Source organism: Hemitrygon akajei, chromosome 19, assembly GCF_048418815.1.
Source record: "Hemitrygon akajei chromosome 19, sHemAka1.3, whole genome shotgun sequence".
Lineage (NCBI taxonomy): Eukaryota > Metazoa > Chordata > Chondrichthyes > Myliobatiformes > Dasyatidae > Hemitrygon > Hemitrygon akajei.
Genome location: NC_133142.1, coordinates 18,205,908 through 18,228,176, shown reverse-complemented (window position 1 = coordinate 18,228,176; position 22,269 = coordinate 18,205,908). Strand labels below are relative to the sequence as shown.

The following is a 22,269-nucleotide window of genomic DNA, read 5'->3' as shown; positions in this document are numbered from 1 at the left end:
ATCTCCAGAAAATTACATTTGAGCTTTCCAATATCATAAATTTTAAATGATTACAAGTGCTTCAACGATAGAATGTATGTTTCAATAAGTTTTGATCCCCATCAAATAAATCCCCAGTTTTCTAACAACATTGTTGAAGGCTGATTTCAGCAAAATATCTATCTTGCCATTTATTACTGGTGCTGTGTACATTTTGGAAAGACTTAAAAGAATTAAAACCATCTGTGCTGCATTGTTAATATTTCATGAACAAAATAAAGGGAATGCTGCAGAGATATGTGAGATGTTAGGGGCCAGTGATGCCTTCTTCAACAGAAAATACAGAATCAAACAATACGCTTGACACAGTATTTTCTTTTGTTAATGTTTTACAATTTCAGCTTCAATTTTAATTGAACTATGATTTCTAAAAGACTGTAGCCTATCTGAAAATGTCTATTATGTTTGTGGTTTTGGCTTATTTTTATGATTAAATGCAGCATGCTGTCTCAGTCCTGTGTCTGTCTTTTCATTGTCAGCTGTTATAGTGTTGTCTATAAGAGAACAGTAGTTTCTGCAGAGTTATCTGTCTGAATGCGGTGAGTCTAATTTTGCCAAAATCAACAGATCCTTGCTTTGGAACAGAGCAACAATAAGATTTTAGAGGACAGATCGCGTTCAACTTTGTAGTAAAAAATATCCCAATTACAAAAGAACTAAGGAGAAAAAAACCCTCAAAACACCCTCAAATTTACAAACTGAACTTTGCAGATTTTATCTTCCTTTACAGCATTTCACTTATTTGTATCATTAGCTCTAGTATAATCTTGAAGACCTGGCATCAGCAGAAAAGAAAATTAGCACATATATTGTCAAAAAAGTACAGCATAGAACACTGAAACAGGTATATAAAATCTACAATATTATTTCTTTCATAGTATGATAAGATGGACTCTTGACCTCACAATCTACCTCATTATGATCCTGTGCTATATTTTTTACTTGCACTGTATTGTCTCTATAAAGCTATTACACTTTATTCTGCATTTTGTTATTGTTTTGACTCTTCCTCAATGCACCGTGTAAAGCTTTGACTGGTATGAACATTATGCAAGATAAGGTTTTCACTTGGCATCTTATTTTGTAGCTGATTTTCTGTGGCAATGTCATGCATTAGCTCACGCTACTTGTCTGGTTACTGTACCCCAGATTTATACCTAGCAGCAGCATTCCAGACACTCCCAAATCATTTAAAGAAGCTCTGTTTATATTTTCTCACCTGGAGATCAAAAGGGTTTCTCAGATAGTATTGATATCTAACAAATTATTTGTGCAGACTCACAGTGAAAAATAAACTATCATCCCTAGTGTCATCCTGCTCACTTCTGAAACTCATACCAGAAGCCTGCTTTGCTCCTCTCATCAGTGGAACTAAACTGCAGTGATCAAAAGTAGGTATGTAGTGGCCTCCAAGATACTCAACAAAGTGGATTACTGTACAGCCATTCCTTGACTTATGAAAGGAATGCCTTCATGAAAACATAATTAGCAAAGATTTGTAAATCTAAAATGCTGAGCAAAAGGCAGTATGAGAACTTCGGTACAATTAAATCTATGCATGGAGAATGACGTATGTTGTTTATAGAAAAAAGATAGCTTGGCAAATCAAACAAGTTAATAGCATTTTAGAAAATTTGAAAACTGAGGAATGCCTGTATAAATATACAGTATCATTCAAAGGTGAGTACAAATATTATTTTACAATATTACCAACAATGTATCAAATTTTTCCCTCCGGAATTCATGTCTCCTTCAAAATTGGTTGGCTTGAAGGACTCTTCATCTCTATTAATTCCATTACATTAATCATGTGCAAGTCTCAATGCTTCTATGCTTTTAATATCTCAACTGTGCTTTTGTTTTGGAAAGAATGTGCTCAGCAGCACCTTTGTAACACAGTTAGTGGATTGGACTCAGTAGTTCATGTTATGATGCATTTCTGGTTATTCCTTTTTTAATTGCTATTTTGTGTGATTTTGATTGGGGTGGACTGGTTCTGTGGCCTGCAGTCAACAAACAACACAGCATTAAGTTCATCTGAACTGAACTAAACTGAATATTCCAAGACTGTATCAATGACTTTGTGGTTTGATGTTTTTATATTCTGTGTTTTTCACTGATAGTGTGATTTATTGATTTTCTTGCATGTTGGGAGTTTGATGCTTTTCTTTGAATGGGTTCTGTGGTGTTTCTTCATTTCCTGGCTGTCTGTGGGAAGACAAATCTCAGGGTTGGATACAACATACATACTTCGATAACAAATGTACTTGGAATCTTTGAATCTTAGAAATAGTATACTTCTCTTCAATATACTGTGGGTGATAAGGATGTATTATTTAAAGTTTCCTTTTACTTTTGTCACAAAACATCATCTTAATCATGTACAAAGCACCAATTGTGCATTTGTTATAAAAAGCAACAATTAGTTCAGTTATTTTAAAGTATGTGGTTTAATTTTAAAATCCATGACGTGCTGATGTATTTTGTGAAGTGGAACACACATTTTCACCTCATTTCCAATATTGCCTGATACATTATTTTGTAATTTTGAAGTTGTCTGCATTTGTTAGTTAATAACACTAGACCCAAGGGATTCTGCAGATCAAGGATTGAAATAAATTTATTATTGTAGTACATATACGTCACCATATACCACCCTGAGATTCATTTTCTTGAAGCATACTCTAGCTAGAATATTGAAATAACCTAAAACCTGGCTTTTAGAGGAACATAAAATGTTTCATGTCACCATTAGGAAAAGGGAATTCTGCCAATGCAGACCTCAACCTACATAAAAAAAAGCAAACTATCTAGTCATTAATTTTATTGTGTTTGTAGGACACTGTTTAAATACATTGGTAGCAAATGAAAAGTTGAATTAGATAAAATTCAGCTTTACTTCATATCTTTACCTGTCTTCCAATATCAGCCCCAACGTTTTTGTCATACTGTATATGCTCTGACAATGTCGCAACCCAAGTGCAGAGGAAGGAAAGACTCTGATGTAGAGACGGTGACGAAAGTTTATTCATAACAATTCCAAAAGAACATCAGTGGCTCAGTGAGAAGTAACATTCTCAAAGCTAGGACCCCGCAATTAGTGCTGACTGGGTGCCCGCTTAAATAATACAAAGAGCACAGAATTCCGGAGTCTATCAAAGTAAACTTAACAAGTCTAAACAGAAAGCCCCAGGAGACTGCATTACAAAGAGCGGGTCACTCAAGAACAACACAAGGAACTCTCATTAAACAATAATTAACAAATTCCGCTGCTCTAAAAACCTTGGAGCCCAACACTCTTCAGCACCCCGCACAGGCCCAAGGAGCTCATTACAGAAGGAGCCATATTTGCAAGAGGTCAAGGATTGTGGTCAGAAAGAAAATGTTGCATTGTATAATTCAACACAATTTCCTGAAAGCTGCTTTCTCACTGTCTGTTTGATTTGGAATTTGAGATCAACACATGTGAGCCTATTCCTCTAATTTATGTTACTAAATCAAGCCAGTCACATCATCCTGTTTCTTCTCAATCTCTAATTGTCCTTTTGGCATGACACAATTGGATTTGCTGTTATAAGCTGAAAGGTTAATCATATAGACATCAGTTCTTAGGAATTTAAAATAAGTGAGTGCCAGCAAAGAAAGGGGCTCAGGTCCCAGTATACTCCAGAGTTTATTTAATATCGTGATAATATTAGTTGCAGTTATCGGAACATAAAATGTGCCATTAAGGAGAGGAAGAAAACAATTGATTATTTTTACTTTTACTTTGGCCAATTATGGCAACTTTCATGAAGAATGTCATGAGTAAGTTTTTAATTGCTCTTAACAAAAAATCTGTATTTTACAATTATATTTAGTTTTGCTTCTAAAATGAGAATTGTTCAAAATTTTAAGCATTAATACGCTTGGAAACTCAAGTTATCTCAATATTTTGTGTAAAAAAACTGGATGACTTTTGACTGTTCTTTTTTAGAGGAGTGAAAATCTGACAGGAAATCAAAATTTGCTTATTTCAGATTATCTGTAGCTTTATACCAATTAAATTTCCCTCACAGTGTTCACTTGAGAATCTTGGAGATCAAATTTCTGGGGCTGGGTAATAATGACTGGGAGGCAAAAATCTATTTTTCATTAAAATTTCTTTTGTAGACAACTGAACTAGTACACAATGACCTACGCTCAATTAAATTGATCACCATAACCACCTTCTAACTCTGATTTCTCTTTTTTTCCAGTCCTATTGAAGGGTCTCAGCCCAAAATGTTGACTGTGTACTCTTTGCCATACACGTTGCCTTGCCAGCTGAGTTCCTCCAGCATTTTATGTGTGTTGCTTATGTGAATAATGTTACCAGATTCACAGCGGCATGGGCTTGAAAATATCAAGCATTTGTTTATAGAAAATAATTCACAAATCTCACTGAACTCTTTCAGCCCTGCATTTGGAGGAATAAAAGTTATTAGTGTGTCAATAAATTATAAATGATACTCTGATTGCTCTTTTGGCTCAAAAGCTTTTTGCAGAGACACAGTATCATTAAAAATTGAAGTAAGCCTCTGAGATATTATTTGTTAATGTCATTTGCAGATATTGTGGTAACAGAAAATTAACCCTTGAACAGTTGTTTTTCCCATATTCAAAATAAGCTTCTGATATAAATTTGTCTACACTTTTTTTTTAATTAAAGGAGCTTTTTAAAAAATCAGTATAGTTGTCAAAATTCTCACTAAGACAGTCCAAAATATAATTGCAAAAACATTTATTACACTGCCAATTAAGTTTCTCTAATATGGAAGTTATTCTGTAATCATTTCATTCTTTACTTGTTGATGAAACAACAGCTCTGGAATATGAAATTTACCATCCTTATAGGATTGTGTGATGCTAACCTTTAAGTTAATATTCATGTTGGAGCCAGTAGAAATGTAAAGATATGTATGGCATTTCAGGATTGAAATGTATACACACCCAATAATTTCAGACTATCAAATATAATGAGACTGGTGTGGGTCTGTGACTTGATGAAAAGATGAATGGTTGCAAGGCATTTATTAATGATACTCACTCTAAGCAAAGGAGTGTCCATGAAAGTCATATATGATAAAAAAAATTATAAAAAGATTGAATCTAGTTGTTCTTCCTACAAATATCTTCAGCATTCTTTTAAAGTACTGGATGTAATTTTACTGGAAAACAACGATCAGATGATATACAGTACTTCCAGTAAAAATTAGATGTTACTGGAACATGATATGAATTCTTCGGCATAGTTTCCACATAGACTTTCACAGTAAAATTTGGTTGCCTCAGTTTAAGGAAAATAATTTCAGAGTTCTATCAGTGCTGTATGCAGGCTGCTGTAGATTGTTTATCATTAATGGAAATTAACGCTAAATATAATGTGTGCAGAAGTACGGAATCTGGTTGATGATAGTTATCGGTTTAATTAAAGTGGGAAAAGTAAATAAGCATCTTCATTCATGATATTTTTCTTTTTTCAGATTTCCTGATTCTGAACATAAGTGCTTGGAAACAGGTCAAGGATTTACTTTATCAAGTGTAATTCCTTTATACTGCTTTGGATTATCTGGAGCTGTCCTGTAAGAGAGAAGAGAATGATAGTATATTCTAGTGCATACTCATTTCAATCTCTGTTGAGAACTTTCTTTTGATGGTAAGCATCAGATGCGAGGTGGGTGTTGTGGCAGGGAGGGGGCAGTGAGGTTAAATGATTGAAGGGTGGTTCTGAAGCACCATCTGTGGATCATAAAACTAAGTTTACATTTCCATTGAAGATGTTTTCTTGTAATCATTGGGCTCTAACTGCTTATTCCATCATTAGCCAAGCGTCTCTTCAAATTTATGCACCTCAGTTTATTTGTCAAGGCACAACAGTGGCCAAGATAATGAAGGAAAAGAGCCCATTCACCTGCATAGTCACTCTGGATTTGCTATTGTGTAGTGCCGGTGTAGGAAATTCAGGCTTTTCCTTTCATTGTTTCCCATTGAACTATGCTTTCATTGTAATCCTGATCTCGGAACAACAGACAACCCGTAGTCTTCTTGGTGCTCACCTGGCGGAGAATCTCACCTGGTCCCTCAACACCAGCTCCATAGCCAAGAAAGCCCAGCAGCGTCTCTACTTTCTGCGAAGGCTGAGAAAAGTCCATCTCCCACTCCCCAACCTCATCACATTCTACAGGGGTTGTATTGAGAGCATCTTGAGCAGCTGCATCACTGCCTGGTTCAGAAATTGCACCGTCTCGGATCGCAAGACCCTGCAGCGGATACTGAGGTCAGCTGAGAAGATCATCGGGGTCTCTGTTCCCGCTATTACAGACATTTACACTAAATGCTGCACCGGCAAAGCAAACAGCATTGTGAAGGACCCCACGCACCGCTCATACAAACTCTTCTCCCTCCTGAAATCTGGCAAAAGGTACCGAAGCATTTGGGCTCTCATGACGAGACTGTGCAACAGTTTCTTCCCCAAAACCATCAGACTCCTCAATGCCCAGAGCCTAGACTGACATCTACATCATTTATTATTATATTGTAATTTGTCCTCTACTGTGCCCATTGTCTTGTTTATAAATTAATGCACTGCCCTGCACTGTTCCGTGCACTTTATGTAATCCTGTGCAGGTCTGTAGTGTAGTGCAGTATTTGTGTTCTTTTACATAGTCTAGTGTAGCCTTGTGCTGTCTCACATAGTCTAGTGTAGTTTTGTGTTGTTTCATGTAGCACCAGGGTCCTGCAGAAATGTTGTTTCGATTTTACTGTGTACTGTACCAGCAGTGTATGGTTGAAATGACAATAAACTTGACTTGACTTGACACTCACCTTTCACTCACTCTACAGTCTCACTACCATGTGGCATTGTCATACCAATGAAAATTCCAAAGTTCAAAGTAAATTTATCATCAAAGGGTGTATATGTCACTACTCTGAGATTCATTTTCTTGCAGAACAAAGAAATGCAATAGAATCAGTGGAAAACAACAACAAAGACTGACAACCAATGTGAAAATGAAGACAAACTTCAAATACACAAAAAAAATAATACTAAGAGCATGAGATGAAGAGTTCTTGAAAGTGAGTCAATAGTTTGTGAAATCAGTTTGGTATTGAGGTGTGTGAAATGTGTGAAGAAGAAATTTGTCATGTTTCCTTTGATCCTCACTAATTTTTATCATTGCAGCATAGAAAGTATCCTATTAGCATGGCAACTGGTCAGCCTATGGCTGCGTGAAGCTGCAAAGAGTGTTGTGGGCACAATTCAGCACATCAAGAAGCCAGTCTACCCTCTGGCCTCTGTAAAAGTGTCAGTATCATCGAAGACCCACACCCACTCTGGATATTCTTTCTCCCCTCTCCCATCGGGCAGAAGATACAAAAGCCTGAAAGCAGGACCCACCAGGCTCGAGGACAGCTTCTATCCCACCGCATTAAGACTGTTGAACGGTTGTCTAGTACAATAAGAAGGACTCACCTCCTCACAGTCTACCTCATTATCACCTTATACCTTATTGTCTATCTGCCCTGCACTTTCTTTGTAACTGGAACACTTTATTCTGCACTTTTTATTGTTTTACCTTGTGCTACCTCAATGCACCCGCTGTAATGAATTGATCTGTATGAATGGTGTGCAAGACAGTTTTTCTTCTCTGTATCTCAGTACATGTGACAATAATAACCCCATTTACACTGAAGTAGAATGATCTATATATTAGTGATGTGACAGCACTGGCATCTAATATGGAACTGTTGGAGTCGTTGTTCTCCATATGACAAGTACTTTCCTACAGCTAATAATACCACTTGCTTGTCACTAGGTGGTTTATCATGTTGCAATCAATGCTTAAGCTGTCATATGTCTTTTATTAACATCATTTAAAAGGTTGCTTTGAGCACCCTGCTGTGTTTTTGGCTCAGATTACTTTCCATACAGAATGTCTTTGGGGACATCTGTGCCTGAGCCCAGGCCAACGAAGTCATAGCTTGATAACTATAGGATGCTTGGCAGCCTTACTTCTGAGAGGAGTGATGTGTTGGAAACATTTTTTTCCTTCCGTGGAATGCCAAGAACACACCACAGATATTAAAGGTAGAAGCTGCAGAGGTTCCAGTTTTGGCAGCTTCATGCAACCCACGTTTCACTATTAGGCAGCAGAATGCTAAGAATGTAAGCCTTGCTGATTAGCATCTTAGACCTGAGGGTGAGTTTGTAATTTTTCCATAGCTGTTTTGATAATTGGTCAATACTGGCAGTTGCCTTTCCAATGCACATATTGAGAGCTTTATCAAGAGAATTATCAGTCTCAAAGGAGCCAACATTCCAAAGTCTGATGGGTTTTCCAGTGGCAAGTTGTCATCTCTGGTTGCAGAGAGAAAGAGAGAGAGAGAGAGAGAGAGAGAGACACACACACACACATATGGCCTTTTGTCCCACAAGAGTGAACAGAACACTAACAATGAATGAGAAGGTGGTGGTGGATTAGGATCAATAATCCAATAATCAATGAAGTGCATTGTCTGGCTGGACAACAAGCACAGAGCTCTTAGCATTCAGTTCTCTGATCTTGACTACCGCACTTTTGTCTTAGTTTTCAGTTTGAGTAGACTGAAAAGCTTTGCTTTTTTTCTGTAATGCTCACACCGTAAATTACAGAATACAGTTGAAATGATACCAATGAAAGATAGGATCTAAACAAAGGCCCTGTATCAATGGTTTTGATGGCTCCATTTAATACCAGAGGATGTATGCAACATTGAACCTGAAATTCTCACTCTCTGCAGACATCCTTGAAACAAAGGAAAAACCCAAAAACTGAATGACAGAAAAAAGTAACGCCAAAGCCCCTCCCCCATTCAAAGCAGCAGCAAGCAGCATCAATGCTCCCCCCCTCCACCTCCCCCACCTATTCTAGTGTAAATCACATTACTAATTTGAAATCTATCTGAACCTGAGTTGTCAAACTGTATACAGTCAGGTATTCAATATTCTGATGAAAAGAACAAATGAGTTTTGAGTAGTCTGAGGTCCAATGTGGATCTTTTGAGCTACACACACGTATCTCTGTATTGATCATATCGCAGAGTATGAGAGTGATCACATTAGCTTTATTAATAAGGTGAAGGTATTGTTATAATACTACGTAAATATCAACATAATGCCTTGACAATCATTAAAGTTCCACATAAAAGAGATGATAACAAATGTGAACAATTTCTAGAAACATTCAAACACTCTCTTTCAGCTTGAGGTCTACCTGATAACACTGGAGTGATCATTTAAGATCAATCATTTATAACAATATTGTAGCCAGTTGGTAAAAGAATAAAACGCGAGAATGAGAATTGGTTTAGACCCTTACTTAACAGAAATGTCACCAACTTTTGAAAAGAAAAACACTACTTATTCATCACATCATTTAACTCTTAACTCTAAAACACTGTAAATCCAAATGAGCTATGCAAAAGACAGCAAGATACTGTGCAAAGTAGGATTAATTTATGCCAAGGAATTCAGATGGCTAGCTATAGCAGATATCATTACACCATGTATAATGGCATTTAGACAGCACTTTGCCCTAGTTGCCCCTTTGAAATTTATAGATAGTGAAACTATTTTGTATTGTATTCAAGTGAGATGGTATTTCCCAACCTATGCTTGATGCTCTCTGCTACTGCAATAAAAACAGAAAATATTGGAAGGTCAGTAAATCAGGAACCTTTTATTTCAGATTTATAGCATCTGTGTCCTTGAGGGCTTTTCATGCTGCTTCGGCTAGAAGGTATTTCCAGCATTATCTATCTTTATTTCAGATTTCAATTGAATGATATTTGAAGCGATGAAGCATAAGTTTCTGCAAATGCATGAATCCTTAATTTTCCCATTTCGGTATAGTTGTACTGAGGTAGAGTGGAATGAACATAATACAAAATATATAATCTCCAGACATTTTCTGCTTGTGCATAAAGAATTACACTGTATGCTAAACAGTTGTTTATCCTGAAGGTTCTATTGCCTGCTTTGTGTCTGGGTTCAGGATATCTCAGTGGAGCTGCAGAGGAATTTGGAGTGGGAGGGGTAAGATCCAGTTGTCATGGTCCATGTGGATACCAACAACGTAGGAAGAACAAGGAAAGAGGTTTTGCGGATGGAATTAGAGCAGCTAAGGACTAAATTAAAATTCAGATCCAAACAGATAATAATCTCTGGATTGTTACCTGAGTCACATTTAAATTGGCACAGAGTTAATAAGATTAGAGTGCTGGGAGAAGTGGGTTTGAGTTCATGGGCATTGCTAATAGAGGAACTAGAGAAATGAGAAACCATTCCATTGGGATGAGCTCCATTTAAACCGACACACACAAAATGCCGGAGGAACACAGCAGCTCAGTCAGCATCCAATGAGGAAAATTAACGTTTGACAGTTCGGGCCTGTGTCTGCACTTGAACCAACTTGTGCCCAATATTAGGTCATAAGACAACCTATAGATTCTGCTCTGCTACTTGATCATGGTTGATTCATTTTCCCTCTCAATCTTATTTTCCTGCCTTCTCCTCATAACATTTAACATCGTTACGAATGATTTAAGTATACTCTATGACTTAGCTTCCACTGACGTCTGTGGAAATAAATTCCCAAGTTTCAACACCCTCTGCCTGAAGAAATTCTCCCTCATCTCTGCTCTAAAGGGATGCCCTGCTATTCTGAGTCTGTGCCCTCTGGTACTAGACTCTTCCTCATAATGGTAACATCCTCTCTAGTCCACTTTATTTCAGCTTTTCAAATATTTCATAGGTTTCAAAGAGGTCCTCCTCCACATTCTTCTAAACTGCAGCGAGTAGGCCCAGAAGCATCAGATGCTCCTTAACATGTTAACACTTTCATTTTAGGGTCATTCTCATAAACCTCTAGACCCACTCTAATGTCAGCACATCCTTTCTTAGATAAGGGGCCCAAAACTGCTCACAATACTCCAAATGCAGTCTGACTACCACCTTATAGAGCCCCAGAATTATATCCTTATTTTTATATTTTAGTCTTCTCAGAATTAATGCTAACATTGTATTTGGTATCCTTACTACCATCTCAATCTGCAAGCTAATCTTGAAGGAATCCTGCAGCATGATTCCCAAGTTTGTTTGCGCCTCTGTTTTGTGAATGTGTTCCCCATTTAGAAGATAGTCTATGCCTTTATTCCTCTAGCAAAGTTCATGACCGTACACTTCCCTACACTGTCTTCGATGTGCCACTTCCTTGCCCATTCTCTTAACCCGTCCAAGTCCTTCAGCACACTCTCTGCTTTCTTAACATTCCCTGCTCCTCCACCTATCTTTGTATCATCTGCAAACTCGGCAACAAAGCATCATGACACTTACTGTTGCAGCGATATAAGACCTTGGTTGGACCTACTCGGAGTACTGTGTTCAGTTCTGGTCACCTCACCACAGGAAGAATGTGGATACTTTAGAAAGTGTGCTGAGGAGATTTACAAGGATGTTGCCTGGATTGGAGAGCGTGCCTTATGAAAATAGGTTGAGTGAACTTGGCCTTTTCTTCTTGGAGCGACAGAGGATGAGAGGTGTCCTGATAGAGATGTATAAGATGATGAGAGGCATTGATTGTGTGGATAGCCAGAGGCTTTTTCCCAGGGCTGAAATTGCTAACACGAGGGGGCATAGTTTTAAGGTGCTTGGAAGTAGGCACAGTGGGGATGTCAGGGTAAGTTTATCATGCAGAGAGTGGTGGATGCATGGAATGCCCTGCTGATGACGGTGGTGGAGGTGGATACAACAGCGTCTTTTTAGACACTCTTAGATAGGTACATGGAAGTTTAGAAAAATAGAAGGCTATGTGGAAGGGTAATTCTAGGCAGTTTCTAGAGTAGGTTACACAGTTGGCACAACATTTTGGACCGAAGGGCCTTTAATATGCTTTAGGCTTCTATGTTCTCTGCTCTATGTTCTATGTTCTTACTTTTACTGCCATTAATATAGATTATTGATTGACTTTAATGTCAGTTCTACATAGTTTACCTGCTAATCTAGATTGTTTCCCTTTGAGATTTGGCATTTTAATTTATTCTCTGGTTCCTCAAATTTTCTCAGTGGGACTCATCCTTATACAATCCTTGTTATTGGTGTGTAGGTTCTTGTCTTGTGTAACTTGGAGTATTGTGAGCAGTATTGGGCCCCTTATCTAAGAAAACATATACAGTCATTGGAGAGGGCGCAGAGGAGAATCACAAGGATGATTCCAGGAAAGAAAGGATTAAGGTATGAGGAGCAGTTGGTGGCTCTGGGCTTGTACTCACTGGAGTCTAGAAGAATGAGAAGAGATCTCTTTGCAACCTATCGAATATTGAAAGGTCTGGACAGAGTGGACGTGTTTCCTATAGTGGGTGAGTCTAGGACTAGAGGGAACAACCTCAGAATAGATGGAAGTTCATTTAAAACAGAGATGAGGAGGAATTTTTTTAGCCAGAGGTTAATGAATCTGTGGAATTCATTACCTCTGATGGTTGTGGAGGCCAAGTTATTGAGCATATTTTAAGCGGAGGTTGATAGGTTCTGGATTAGTCAGGTTGTCAAAGGTAACGGAGAGAAGGCAGGAGAATGGGGTTCAGAGCAATACTAAGTCAGCCATGATGGAATGGCAGAGGAGACTGAATGGGCCAAATGGCCTTATTCTCCTTCCTATATCTTATGGTCTTATTTCCAAGATCCCAACCAGCAAGTCGGCATGGTAACTGGATGAGAAAGGAAGCCTTTTTGTATCAATGTCAAGCCTATGGGAAACACTACTTATCCCTTGATCTGTATTACCATGCCTTGAATGTATTCAATATCTGCCTCCACAACTACCTCTTCAAGTGTAAAGAAGACAGAAGAGACCACAGATGCTAGAATCTAGAACAAAAAAAATAACCTGCTGGAGGAACTTAGCAGATCTGAGCAGCATCTGTGGAGGTAAAGGGATGATCAATGTTTTGCAATGGTCATTTGAGCTTTAAAGTTTCATGTCACTTTACCTCCCCTTGCCATTCCCACACCAACTTTTCTGTCCTTGGCCTTCTCCACCGGCACAGTGAGGCCAAATGCAAACTAGAAAAACAATACCTCAAATTCCACCTGGGTAGCCTGCAGACCAATAGTATGAGTGCTGAATTTTCCATTGTCATGTGACACATACTGTCTGTGTCCTTTTCCTACTCCAAACTGTCTACCTATGTTCTCTCTTCCTCTGTTCACCTTCTCCATTATTGCCCACTGCCACTGCTCTCCCTTTCCTTTGATTCATTACCCTCTCCCACCTGGGTTTCTTTTCCCATGGTCTACCTTTCCTAAACCATTGTTTTCACCTAACGTTCGCCAGCCTCTATCTCTAAACTAAGCTCTCCCCCACCTGGTCCAGCTGCCTTTTTGTTAAGCTTCTCTGTTTCCAACTATCACCTTCCAGCTGCTGTCATACCCCTCCCTCTCATGTCTTCCCTCTGCACTCTCGGTCCTGATGCAAGTTCTCAGACCCAAAACATTGACCATGGTTTTGCTTCTGCCGGCGCTGCTTGACCTGCTCAGTTCCTCCAACAGTTTGTTTCTTGTGTTAAAGGGACCTGAGAGTCCTAATGCACGAAACACAGAGAGTTGGTCTGCATGTAGTTCAGAATGCCAGAAAGTCCTTCCCTTGAAGTGATTGAGCAAGCCATTGACAGTGAAGCCAAGTCCCCATCTGTCAGATCTGTCAAAGCTATTATAATGTTGCTGAATACAACACTTAAGTGATAAAAAATCTGACTGCAAAATGTAACTTCTCATATTCTTACTTATTCCTTGCTGCTACATGAGATTTTTGACACAAGATTTGGAAGGAAATTTCCCTTGTGCAAATACTATAGAATTCCAGCAAGATTGTGCTCTGCTACTGGGCTCACAAAACTTACTTCCATTCGCAAGGAAAGTGGTGTTAATTCATCAAAACATTCTAACACTTACCAGTAAAATTCTGTCCAAAGATTTACTTAATATGCATTCTTGTTATTAGTACATTCATAATAATAATAAGATATCTCCATGATTTGTACAGACTGGGTGTCAACAAGGAAGTGTTGAATGCCTGGCTCAGAATTGGAGATCTCGTCCCAGAAAGAGAGGTGTTGCTTGTGGCAATACAGGACCAAGCAGTTAGCACAAAAAATGTTCAAAAATACATAATAAAATGAACAAATTCAAGAAAATAAATGCAGAAAATGCCAGGAGAAACCAGAAACAATCCAACATATAACAGGATCCTGCAACGGTTTAACTCAATCTGATTACTTACACAGGCACAATCAAGTGGCAAACATTATTCACCAAAATCTTGCTTTAAAAAACACAAACTCAAAAAATAAATTATACCTTAGTATAAATACAAGCCTGATCTAATTTTAGACCCAGAGTCTCACAAATTATATTCCGACTGTTTGGTTATTACACATAGGACAAACCATAATAACCATCCAGAATTAATAATACAGAGTAAACAAGCAAGAACAACTTACATATTAGATATAGCCAATTCAAACACACATAACATGCTGAAATCAACAAATGATAAACACCATAGGTATGCTGAGTTAAAAAAGGGAATTGAATGATGATAGAACATGAACCAGATATACATTGTCCTAATAGTAATATCTACAACTGGTATAATCCCAAAGTCTAAATCCCAGGGTACTTAAAGAGGTGGTTCTAGAAAACGTGGATGCTTTGGTAATCATTTTCCAATGTTCTATAGATTCAGGAACAATTCCTGCTGATTGGAGGGTGGCTAATGTTGTCCCACTTTTCAAGAAAGGAGGGAGAGAGAAAACAGGGAATTATAGACCGGTTAGCCTGACGTCAGTGGTGGGAAAGATGCTGGAGTCAATTATAAAAGAGGAAATTATGACACATTTGAATAGCAGTAGAAGGATCAGTCCGAGTCAGCATGGATTTATGAAGCGAAAATCATGCTTGACTAATCTTCTGGAGTTTTTTGAGGATGTAACTATGAAAATGGACAAGGGGGAGCCAGTGGATGTAGTGTACCTGGACTTCCAGAAAGCTTTTGATAAAGTCCCACATAGGAGATTAGTGGGCAAAATTAGGGCACATGGTATTGGGGGCAGAGTACTGACATGGATTGAAAATTGGCTGTCTGACAGGAAACAAAGAGTAGGGATTAACGGGTCCCTTTCAGAATGACAGGCTGTGACCAGTGGGGTACCGCAAGGTTCGGTGCTGGGACCGCAGCTGTTTACAATATACATTAATGATGTAGATGAAGGGATTAAAAGTAACATTAGCAAATTTGCCGATGACACAAAGCTGGATGGCAGTGTGAAATGTCAGGAGGATGTTATGAGAATGCAGGGTGACTTGGACAGGTTGGGTGAGTGGGCAAATGTATGGCAGATGCAGTTTAATGTGGATAAATGTAAGGTTATCCACTTTGGTGGCAAGAACAGGAAGGCAGATTACTATCTAAATGGAGTCAAGTTAGGAAAAGGGGAACTACAATGAGATCTAGGTGTTCTTGTACATCAGTCAATGAAAGCAAGCATGCAGGTACAGCAGGCAGTGAAGAAAGCTAATGGCATGCTGGCCTTTATAACAAGAGGAATTGAGTATAGGAGTAAGGAGGTCCTTCTGCAGCTGTACAGGACCCTGGTGAGACCCCACCTGGAGTATTGTGTTCAGTTTTGGTCTCCAAATTTGAGGAAGGACATTCTTGCTATCAAGGGAGTGCAGCGTAGGTTCACAAGGTTAATTCCCAGAATGGCGGGACTGTCATATGTTGAAAGATTAGAGCGACTGGGCTTGTATACACTGGAATTTAGAAGGATGAGAGGGGATCTGATTGAAACATATAAGATTATTAAGGGATTGGACACGCTGGAGGCAGGAAGCATGTTCCCGCTGATGGGTGAGTCCAGAACTAGAGGCCACAGTTTAAGAATAAGGGGTAGGCCATTTGGAACAGAGATGCAGAAAAACTTTTTCACCCAGGGAGTGGTGGATATGTGGAATGCTCTGCCCCAGAAGGCAGTGGAGGCCAAGTCTCTGGATGCATTCAAGAGAGAGTTAGATAGAGTTCTTATAGATAGCGGGGTCAAGGGATATGGGGAGAGGGCAGGAATGGGGTACTGATTGTGTATGATCAGCCATGATCACAGTGAATGGCGGTGCTGGCTAGAAGGGCCGAATGGCCTACTCCTGAACCTACTGTCTAATGTCTATTGTCACTATAAAATAGCATTAAACAGTCAGTTCTACACAGCACTATTTATGTAAATCTTCAGAAAGCCACAATACTAAACAAAGGTCCTTGCAATTGAGAAATGAATGTACTTGGCTTGAGCTGAGAAACAATATTTTAATAATAATAATAACTTTATTGAGTACTTTTTAAACAGATGATGTAATTCAAAGTGCAGTACAATGGGATCAAAGTACAAACATGAAGATAAAATAAAAATAAAACTAAAAATAAACATGAACATAAAAGACAAAAAGATATTAGTTAAAAGCAAGGTTAAATAAATAGGTTTGGGCTGACGGTTAAAAGTGTCAACTGAGTCTGCATCCCTTATAGTTTTAGGTATTGAATTCCACAGTTTAGGAGCGTAGTTCATAAAAGTTGGCTTCTCAATTATCTTTTGAGGGATACTGTTTAAATTCAAGAGATTGGTGGATGAAGATCTGAGATGTCGAGTAGGATTATAAAACAAAGATGATTCTGTGATGTATTCCAGTCCCAGACCATTAAGACCTTTAACAACAAGTAAGAGAACTTTAAAACCAATTCTGAAAGATACGGGAATCAGGTACAGCGTGTCCTGGTTTTGGTTAAAAGTCTAACAGCAGCTTTCTGAATGAATTGAAGTTTGCCAATAGATTGTTTTTAAAGGCCAATAAAAAGTGCATTGGAGTAATCCAGTCTATTCGATATAAAGGCATGAATTTCAGTATCATTACGTGAAGGAAATGAATGTACCTTTGCAATATTCTTAAATATAGAAATGGTGCTCCTGTCACTTTCTTTATGTGGGAATTAAAATTCAAATCTGAATCAAGAATAACACCCAGACTTGTTACTTCTGATTTTACAGGGGGAGCCAAATTCCCAAATTTATCAAGAAGGTCAACACAAGCACGAGAAAATCTGCACACCCAAGCAACACACACAGAATGCTGGGGGAGCTCAGCAGGTCAGGCAGCATTTATGGAAAAGAGTAAACAGTCAATATTTCCGGCTGAATCCCTTCAGTAGGATTGGAAAAAAATGAAGAGGAGTCAGACTAAGAATGTGGGAGGAGGTGGGAGGGTGGAGGCGAGGAAAGGAAGAACTACAATTGATAGGTGATGGGTGAAACCAGGAGAGAAGGAAGGATGAAGTAAAGAGCTGGGAATTTGATAGGTGGAAGTGATGAAGGGCTGGAGAAGGAAGATTCTGATAGGAGAGGGTGGAAGACCATGGAAGAAAGGAAAGGAGGAGGAACACTCGGAGGGAGGTGATGGGCAGGTAAGGAGATATGGTGAGAGAGGGATACAGGGATGGTGGAATGGTGAAGGAGGGGGGGGTGCAATTACAGGAATTTAGAGAAATCAATGTTCATGCCATCAGGATGGAGCCTATCTAGATGGAATATAAAGTGTTGTTCCTCCAACCTGAGTGTGGCCTCATCTTGGCAGTAGAGGAGACCACGTTTCTGATCAGATTCCCCCTCCTCCAGCCTGTTACCTCTATCACTAATCAACTTCCAATTTCTTTATTTCAACTCTCTCCCTCTTCCAGTTTCACCTATCACCTACGACCTTGTACTTCTTCCTCCCCCACAACACACCTTCTTACACTGACTTACCTTTTCTCCAGTCCTGCTGAAGGGTCTCGGCCTGAAACATCGACTGTACTCTTCCATCAATGCTGCCTGCCTGAGGAGTTACTCCAGCATATTTTGCATGTTGCTTATTAAGATGGTTATCTCTTTTGGCTTTGGGACCAACTAGAAGTATTTCAGTTCTGTCTACAGTTAGCTTTAGGAAATTATTGCTGTTCCATTTGTTTACTGCACGCATACAAGAAATCAGGGTGTTATTATCATAGGCTCAACTGATATATACAATTATGTGTCATCTGCATAATTGTGAAAATCAAGTTATGCTTTTAGTGATGCCTCCTAAGGGAGCATGTATAAGGAGAAGAATGGGGGGACCAAGACGGCTTCCCTGAGCACACCAAAAGGTACATTTTATCTCTTAGAAATTTGGCCTCCAAGACAGACAAAAAAAATTCTCTTTAAGATATATGAATGGAAACAATTAAGAGCCCTACTGAAGAGGCCAGTCCAGTTCTCAAGGCGATCTAGGAGAATGCTGTGGACAATTGTGTCGAAGGCAGCACTTAGATCTCGAAGAATTGGAACTGGGATTCTGTTGGCATCAGCGCCGACGATTCTGGTAAGGGCCGTCTCTGTGCTGTGGTTTTCTCTAAAGCCTGACGGAAACTTTTCTAGACTGTTGTTCTTATTCAGAGGGTTGTGGAGTTGGCTGAAGATGACTTTATCAAGAATCTTGCCCAGGAAGGGAAGATTTGATGTGGGCCTGTCGTTAGCTACTACCTCACCATCAATGTTTGGCTTTTCACAAAGGGGTTTGACAAGTGTAGTTTTGAAGACATCTGAAAAAACTGCAGTTTCAAGGCCTTGACCTGAGATATGAATTATCCTTTTGCTTCCATAGATGCTGCCTGTAGTGCTGAGATCCCTCTATGCTTGTTTTTTTTTGCTCCAGATTTCAGCATCTGCAGCATCTTGCGTCCCTTTTTGACTGAAACTAATATGAACTATTTCCACAAGTGAGTAAACTTTAGACCAGCAGCGGAGCAGTGTATTTGAGAGTTGGGAGATGCTCCGTTTACAAAAGTTGTCCTAACATGATTGCTTCCGCTTTTTGCTATTTGCGATCATGCCCTTTTCTTCCTGATGGACTTCCGGAAAAGGCTCCGCATGTATCACAAGCAGACAAAAAAGAGAGAACAGTACATTTCTTCAAATTTGGTCAGAAAGCTTTCTGACTGGTATTAATGTATGGGCAGCGTAATTGTATCCATTTACCAATTTCCTCTACAAAACCCCATTTTAAAAAAAAGTCTGTCTTTCAAGTATGCGTGCGAAGTCATCTCTTGGTCCGTGGTATAAGCTAATTAAGGATATGTCTACTGTTTTGTAAACATAAACCTGATTAGAGAAATGTTAGATTTTCCTCCTGGCGACAGCATTGATCTGATTTGTGGATCACCAATTTCAGAGGAGGTTGGATCGTGAACATCTGTCATTTGTTGTATTACTGAGATGGGTAGGTAATTTCTAAACACTTTCCTCTCTCCCTGCTGCTGCTGCTAGGTCAGATTAACATTGCTGTTCTAAGGATTCCAACATGCAGTCGGGAAGAAATACCGTCCCATGTGATGTGGAATTTCAGAGGAATTACACACTGAAGAAGAGGCTATTCTCACTTTCTTTTTCCTTCCAGTTTCTCTTCATTATATACTTCCTGCACAGAACAGGTATCGCATTATCTTAAATAGGGACCTCCGCATTAACTATAAAACCAAGGCCTGATAATTCTTTTGAGTGAATGCCTCGGCACTTTTTTACGAAGAGCAGGGTAATTATCTTTGGTGATGGCTTTTTTTAAAATCACTAATTAATACTGTATTACTAATGCAGGTTGTGTGGTTATTTAGATTGCTTTCCCTGAGAGATGTGCACGAAGTACTTGCTGTTACCTTTAACACCGCCTCAAACTGCTTTAGAATATTATGAGAGAGACATGCAAAATGCAGCATAAATGTAAATCTTTACAGAGGGGCTTTGTACGCGGTATCTACGAGTATGATATTTTAATTAGGAGTTTGTATTCACCGATAAATCATCATTTTCGGGAAATATTCTGGTTTGTACATCATGCCCGAAACTGCGAGATCTTTCCCCAGCCGCGCCGGGTCACGTGACCGCCACTCAGCTCGCGCTCGGTCGCGGCGGGACCGGCTCTGTCGGCGAGGCGGCCGCCATCGCAGCCGGTAACGGCGGGGGTAGCCGCTGGGCCATCGTAAGCTGCGGTTGAAACGGTGGCAGGGAGGTAGGTGGGCGGTCAGGCAGTCTTTAATAGGGGGTGGTCGGAGCCATGGGCAGGGAGCAGCGGCTGGAACGCGAAGGCGCAGGCTGCCCGGGATGACACCGGGGGAGGCGCCGTTAAAGGGCCGGTTGGCCTGCACACCGAGGCCCGGCTCGCCGGCGGGTTGCTCTTGACTGACAGCCGACGCTGTTTTTTGTAGGCACCCCTTGTTTCCGTGTTGAATTTCTCTACTTAAATAACCGTGACAAAACGATTTTGAATTCCATGTTTATTTCCCTTTTGAAACGATTTGTAATACTGTCAGTAGTGACATGTAAACAGACACCCCTTTTTGTCTTATCACGTTTGAATATGTGAGATTTTTTTATTATGGAAATATGACCCGAAACTCTACAATAGATCGTTGTAAACACAACTATATTGTATGTACTAATGAAATATTTATATATGGGAAACCTTAGAAGCGGCTACTGTATTTCTGGCGGATGTTAAAAGATGCATTACTGCACTATTATATTTCAACTTCTAAAAATAAAACTCGATTTCTGTTAACCTGTGATGAAGCTTAATTCGGCTGCATGTAGGCACCCTGAAATTGATTTCTGATACGGACTTAAGTGGCTGTCTCATTGATTTGTAAAGATCTTAGTAATTGAAAGCTGCTTTTATGTCATAATTCATGACTTTAAAGTAATCAATTGGCTGTTCATTATCAACTTGCATGATTAAATTCCAGAGTTAAGGAACAGTAACACCATGAAGTTCCTCTTGGTCAATGAAAGTAATAATGATTTGCATTTTTCCTGAGGGAACTAGATGGGGACTAAGAGTAAGAGCCTTGTTTGTTGTTTTGTTTTCCTAACATAGGTTCCATGCATCATCTTTCTCATTGTGGGAAAGTCTGATGCCTGGGAGACTAAGCTTATGACGTCCTCCAAATAGTTAATAAGTAGAGAATATGTTAGCTTTCTGCGTCTGATCAGATCTCTTGAATTTTTGTTGTCTGAGAAAAGTAAGGGCAATAATTGTTAGTGTATTTACCCTCCACTGATCAAATTGCTTGATAAGCTCTGAAGTTTTACTTTTTTTCTATGAGGAGGGTAAGTTTTTGACTAATTTATGTTGCACCATATTCTGTGCAGTTGACAGGCTATGATGCATTCAAGGTCAAATCAAAGTATATTGGAAATTGAAGTGAGTATGGAAAAAAAGTAGAAAGATTGGCTGTGTGTTGTCCATATATTCTCCAGTGTTGAAGTATGAAACTAAAGAGTGCTTTTGAAAAAGGATGCTCAGTTTTAAATCTCAGTTTTAAAACTCAGTTTTATTCTAAAGTTTGAAGTTCTGGTGTAAGTTGCAATGAAGAAGTTCTGAGCCTTTGTCTCAGCTCTCATATATGCTACATTTATGATCCTGGGTTTGTCTGTGATTCTGGCTTTCTCTTCAGAGGCTGAACTAGTGCTATTTCATAGTGATTTGTAGTCCAAGCTAGCTGGGGAAAGAAAACATTAGAATCATTATTTAGGTATGATGACAGTTGTATAACAGAGAAAGAGACGGACCACAATTGAAGCTTGTACTTCTTTATCAAATCAACTTGTACACAACAGCCAGTGGTAACATATCTGAGCATCTTCTGAAACTTCTGATTGCTTGGATTCTGCTAACAAAGCTCTGTATTTTGTGGAGTTCTCAACAGTTGAGCAAAACCACATTTGTAAGTTAAAACTTCAGCTATAGAAAGGATAGGAATTCCAGTTTTGCTTTGATTCTGTTTCCTGTCCTTTTAATTAAGTAGTCACAGACTATTCACAACTTTTGAAATACATATGTGGCTGATTGTTAAGTTTAATGTAATTTTTTTGCCTCCTTGCACTTGCTATCATTACAAAGATTATGTTTGAAATGTTAGCATTTCCAAGACGCTTAACTTTTAAAAAGGCATGATGAAAAAGTGGACAGTGAGTTCTGATGGAAAAAGTTAATGGAAAGAAACAACTTTGGCTTGAATGATCAGTTTGAATGGAACTAAGGAAAATAAGAGGTAAAAA

General features: G+C 39.0%; 1 protein-coding gene across 3 annotated transcripts in view; it reads left to right on the top strand.

The window, feature by feature from the left end:
• The first annotated feature begins 19,519 nt into the window (after positions 1-19,519).
• ptpdc1a (protein tyrosine phosphatase domain containing 1a) overlaps positions 19,520-22,269 on the top strand; it is a 132,818-nt gene continuing 130,068 nt past the window's right edge. Inside the window, exon 1 of one of the 3 annotated variants that reach the window (XM_073072171.1) lies at positions 19,520-19,646. The gene's annotated coding sequence lies outside the window, so the exon portion shown is untranslated. Of the gene's footprint in view, positions 19,647-20,120; positions 20,222-22,269 lie in introns of those variants that run through there. The other 2 variants (XM_073072170.1, XM_073072172.1) reach the window with 2 other exon arrangements.